The sequence below is a fragment of the Corylus avellana genome, chromosome 10 (genome assembly GCF_965113065.1).
Source record: "Corylus avellana chromosome 10, dhCorAvel1.hap1.2, whole genome shotgun sequence".
Classification (NCBI taxonomy): domain Eukaryota; kingdom Viridiplantae; phylum Streptophyta; class Magnoliopsida; order Fagales; family Betulaceae; genus Corylus; species Corylus avellana.
The window spans coordinates 6,359,505-6,365,401 of NC_142499.1; the positions used below are offsets into that span (position 1 = coordinate 6,359,505).

The 5,897-nt window shown below is 37.3% G+C and overlaps 1 pseudogene; it reads right to left on the reverse strand.

Moving 5' to 3' along the window:
• Nucleotides 1-1,940: 1,940 nt before the first annotated feature.
• LOC148583289 (F-box protein At3g07870-like) lies at nt 1,941-2,910 on the reverse strand (annotated as a pseudogene).
• Nucleotides 2,911-5,897: the final 2,987 nt, after the last annotated feature.

Sequence of the window (5,897 nt, forward strand, 5' to 3'; positions counted from 1 at the left end):
CTTGTCAAAATGGCTGGAAGTTCAGGGGGGATTTCTGAAGTTTCCCCTAATTTTTATTTTTATTTTTTTTAACTTGGGATGGGGGCATTTTGGGAACAAAAAATTAAAATGATAGAATTGCAACAATTTGGAAGTTTGGCACCGGGGGGGATCTCAATCCTAAAAAAAAAATTGAAAAAATCGGCCAACTAGACCATTTATTTAAAAAGCATTTTTTCTTTCTTTATACTTTTCATTAATTTTTTTTTTCTTTGTATTTTTTTCGACTTTGCAAAATTATAGACGTTTTAATTTGTATTGAAATATTATAGATATCACACTAACAATATTAATTAATCATGCTGATTTTCTATATTATAATCCATGTATTCTTCTTGCTAATTTTTTTTCTTCTTTATATTATTCATTTTAAATCATATATACTTATAGGAACAAAGATTTAATTTTTTTTATTTAAAGAGGTGAGATGTATTTTTATACTTATTTTTTTTAACTTATAATGAAAATGATGTGTTTAAATTTTAAAATTAAATTATAATGAAAAATCTCATGCATAGCGCGGCTTATACTAACTAAAATTAAATTATAATGAAAAATTCCATGCATAGCGTGGCTTATAAGTTAGTATTAATAATGTAACATTACGGGTAAGCTTGGGGAGGAGGGATGGCCTTTGCTGCCTCCCTCCTCCCCTCGCGCCCCCCCCGCACACCCCCCCCCCCCCACCCCCCTCGCCTCTCTCTTGCTTGGTGAGTTAGATTATTTACTTGATGCCTCCCCCCTCCCATGCCCTATTTGCCTTGTGCGGTTTTCCCTGTCTCTTCCGCCTCTTTCCCCTCCCCCCCCCCCCCCTTCTCCTTCTTCCCATATTTGTCTTTCCCTTGTGCAGTGCGGGTCACCTTTGGGTTTCCCCGCTTTTTTGCTTCCAATCCCAGCTTCAGTCGAGCCCCCCCCCCCCCCCCCCCGCGTCCATCTCTTCCTCATCAGGGTGTCGCCAGTTTTGCTTAATTTTTTAGATCTGTTTCTTTCTGGCATGCTCGACAATCGACGCTCTTCAACTCCGCCTCCTTTGGCCACCACTCCCCCTTCGGCGTTGCAGTCTATGCGTTTTTTCTGTTTTTCTGTTTTGTTGGTTTTTGTTTTTTTTGTTTCCTTGTTTTGCTTATGGTTGGTCTTGGTTTTCCCTGTTTTTTGTTTTGGTTTTTCCCTGTAGTTTTGTTCTTGCTTTTGTTGCTTGTAATAAGGCTTTGTTCTCTTGTTGATCTGTGGGGTATTTGTGCTTGGTCCGGACCCTTGGGTTGTGGATGAGAACTGTATCCTGGCTTTCATGTCGAGGAGGATAAGTTTTGGCATAGTGTTTTTTGCGCCCAAGGCCGAGGAATAAAAGCTACCTATGCAATGGATTGAGTCTGTCTAGAGCAGATTTGTTATTATAACTGAAGACTAGTCATAGGTTAATGGATGTTGATATCATAGATAACTCTTGAAGGATTGATTGATATGTATGTATCTATAATGTTGTAACCTCATAGCTTCGGCTATGATTTGCATTCTCAGAGCTTTGTGCTCTTGCGATGTAAGAGCTTTATACTCGTGATCATTTTTTTTATTAATGAGACTGGAATGTTTTCCCTTAAAAATAATAATAATAATGTAACATTGCTACTGGTGTTACTCATATTAATTGTTGATGACTGGGTTTGATAATGTTGCAGCATCACTTTTCCAACACAAGAGAGTGACCATCACAATCTATAATGAACCTAAAAAATCTCACTTAAGCTCAAGGTAGAATTAGGAGTGAAGAAACGGTTAGTAAAATTCACTAACCGCCTAAGCGGTTAACCGGCGGTTAGCGGTTATTAACTACTAATCTCTTTTTAAAGAAAAAAGTTTAAAAAGTTCATTTAAAAAAAAAAAAAATCAAAACGACGTTGTTTTTATGGTAATATGATAAAAGAAATGGTAGGATACTCTTTCATGATCCATATGGAAAAAGATTGTTCCAAATCCTCTCGTTCATTAAATGGGACAAGACAAAGTAATCCCTCAAGCACTGCAATGGTCATATTCAAATACAACTTCCCACCTAAGCTTCTGGGCCTTGCAATCTCATGAAAAAATTCATCACCCATATCAAACGCCGCTATAACATTGCGAAAATTGCCTTCATCTGACCGCGGAGTATGCGCGACCCAGTGGGATGCCCCATTGACAAAAATGGATAAGCAACGCTGATTGACAATATATGATGGAGCAATGGCAGCAATGGCTCGCCAGCGGTGGAACCTTGTAGTTGTTGTCATCCCTTTCACTATAAATGGGAGGGTTCCATTGAACATAGTCATCACAAACTTCAAGATATACAAGTCTAACCAGCTTAATATCATTGCTAGAGGGGTCATAGCTGAATCCATGGGAATGCATCAAGTTGCCGTGTGATGAAGACGTGAAGTTAGGGTCTCTAAAGGCTAGAGCTCTATTAATCAAGGGGTTCCATAAAGTATAGCCTTCACCGTGAAAATGATCATCATAAGCCAAGCAGAGTACCCCATTCCACGAACCCTTTATGTTGGGAAAATCATACACATAAACAGCTCTTTTAAGTGGGCAGTTCAACTCGATTAAGTTTTTATTATGACCAAATGATTCATCATCAGTGCAAAGACTAAAGTGCTCGAATAGGCTAAATGAAATCGATTTTCCGTACCGAAAGAGAATTGCGTTGCTCTTATTGTCGTCATCTCTTCAAGAAAGAGCTCGCTTGGTGTGGATGCTGAAGAAGTTGTTGCTCGAGATAAGAGAACACCAGTTCTTGCTAACACACATGTACCTCACCAATGACTTCACAGGCAATCTTTGGAGGATATCGACCCACAGATCTTCTGGGATTTCATTTGCTTCTTCCATTTTAACTGCAACTTCCTTTAGGGATCTTCTTTTTTGGAAATCATAGAGAGTCGCAAAAGCCGCAGATTCAATCTACTAATTGACATCTTTGGAATCCGCCAACTGGTACTTTCAGCAAGATGATGATGACAAATGGACTTGCACAGCAGCACAAGGGCGTTGTGTAATTGTAACAAAGGAAGAAAGAAGAAGAAGAAAAAGAAAGAGAAATGCAATAGTTACAACCAGTTTCAAAAACAGAATTGCATAAGATGATATGGAGATGATGTGGCTCTGTCACGTTGGTTTATTTTTATTAAATAAAAATTCTAGAAACAGACCTAGAAGGCTACAATGCTAAGACTAATGAGCTTCATTTCGTGTGGAAGCAAGTTTTGTCACACAAACAAATCACTAGTGGGTCTCTTCGAGAACAAGCTTAAGCTAAAAAAAATGCAGAAATGGTTCAAAAAGCCTCTATCCTTAAATTTATGAAGCAAATCAAAGATGAACCAAAAAAAAATAATAATAAAACCCACAACAAGAAAATAAAAAATAAAATAAAATAAAAAAAAAATCAGAGGAAGTCAAAGGGGAAAATAGAGAAAAGAGAGAAGATCTTACCTCTATAGATCGATGGTGGCTCGTTCTACTATGGCGAAATTGGAAAGAGAGAGACTAGGAGAAAGATCTAAAATGGAGATATAGATCTGGTTTTATTTGAATGAGGGTGTTACGAACATAAGTTCGCAACGAGATAAATTAGGTTCTAAGGGAACCTAGATCTTAGATTTTAAGGGAACTTAGACCTTTCAAACACAAGGTTAGTGATTAATTTTCAGCATACTTTATTGATATCATAATGGCCTTTAAGTAGGCAAACTATTACAATATTTTTAGGGCTAAGTCATTAGCTTTTATTGGAATATAAACTAGGGTTGAGTCACCAAGACCCTTATATGGAATAAAATAAAGACAATATCATGACCCTAATACGGCTAGGGTTAGCCGACTTATACTAACATAATATAAACCTAATACATAGAATTAATACGGTTAGCCTAATATGAAAAGACCCGTAACATTCCTCCCCTCTTAAACACGTCCTTGTCCTTAAGGATGAATTTGGAAAAACAAGAAATAAAATCAGCCATTGTCGAATAGCATCTCTTTTCCCACATGTTCCTCATCAATTACTTCCAAACTCCATTGAGGCTCTTTAATCTCGCAAAGAGGAGCTTCACGTGCAGCCTCTCTACCTTCGGGCTTCTCAGTTTGTCTTTTTTGTATGACTTTCAAGGTGGCACTAATAATAGAACTTGAATAAGGCATCTTGGTCATGCGGTACTTCTTCTTCACAGATTTAGTGGCATGGTCCTTATGTTGTTTCTTGTACTTGGCTATCCATCTAGTCTTTGAATGCTTCCCTTGCTTGCTGGATTCTTGATCTTCATAAATTGCATCTTGCATTGCCTTAACCCAACCAAGAGATAAGAACTTCACGTAAGGCAAATTGGGTGAAGCTTTTGTTCACTTATATTCATCACAAGTTCTTGGTACTCCTTGATTGCCTCATCCCATGCTTCAGTCTCCAACTTTATTTGTTGCCTAGATTGAGATTCCACCACCTTGTCCTCTCTAACCTTTTCTTCTATCCATTGATTTAATCGAGAGTTCACGGAAGCAATGAATTCTCGTATCTCATGCATGGCTGAACCTAAACTTGCCTCCAAATGGCCAAGCCTTTGATCGAAATTTGAAGATGGCAGCGAAGCCATAGTTGGCCCTGATACCAAGTTGTTACGAACCTAAGTTCGCAATGGGTTAAATTAGGTTCTAAGGAAACCTAGACCTTTCAAACACAAGGTTTGTGATTAATTTTCTACTTGCTTTATTGATATCATAATGGCCTTTAAATAGGAAAACTATTACAATATTTCTAGGGCTGAGCCATTAGCTCTTATTGGAATATAAACTAGGGCTAAGTCGTCAAAACCCTTACATGGAATAAAATAAAGACAATATCATAACTCTAATATGGCTAGGGTTAGCCGACTTCTACTAACATAATATAAACCTAATACATAAAATTAATACGGCTAACCTAATATGGAAAGACCCGTAACAGAGGGAGGTTATGTTGTTTTTCAAAGAGAGAGATTGCTTCAAAAAGCCTTTGTTCCAAGCTCTTTTTTTTTTTTTTTTTTTTTTGCAGCCTCTATTCCAAGCTTAGTTTCGGTAATCTTTGTTCTTCAAAGATTTTTCTGAATTTTTTTTTCTTGCCTAAATGTTTTGTTCTTCAAATGACAAGCCTCCCTAATTTTTGAAAAATAGGAAACGTTACGAAATGGACGTATGTTAAGCGGCAATGTTAACTTTATTTAATAAAAACAAACCAACGTGACAAAGCCACATCAGCTTGTGCAATTCTATTTGTGAAAATGGTTGTAACTTTAGCATTTCTCAATAAATTTAACATTCCTCTTATTTTGTGATAAAGGACTATCGCACAAGGATCCCTCTCCATCATGGTCAACTTAAACATAGCCTCTACCAATTCCAACCTTCTTCTACATCTTCGTCAATAAGTCGTGCCTTGGTTGGTGAACATACATCTATGGCTCATTGGCATAGGTGCTTGGGTCATCTGCCTGTCGTGTCGTCTACTGCATTTTATCTCAATTCAGTATTTATGTCACCACAAATAAAGCTCTTCTGCCTTGCTCCGCTTTCTCGATTGCCAAAGGCCATCAACTACCATTTTAAGATTCTAGTTTTGAATTTTGTAGTCCCCTATAATTAACTTATTCAAATGTTTGTGGACCATTCCCTGTTATTTCAATAAATGGGAATCAGTATTATGTTTCATTTGTGGATGCTTTTTCTAGCTTCACTTGGCTTTTTCCAATTCAACACAAATCTAATGTCACGTCTACCTTTCTTAAGTTTCAATCCATGGTTGAACGATTATCCAATACAAAAATCTAATGTGTGCAATCTGATTGGGG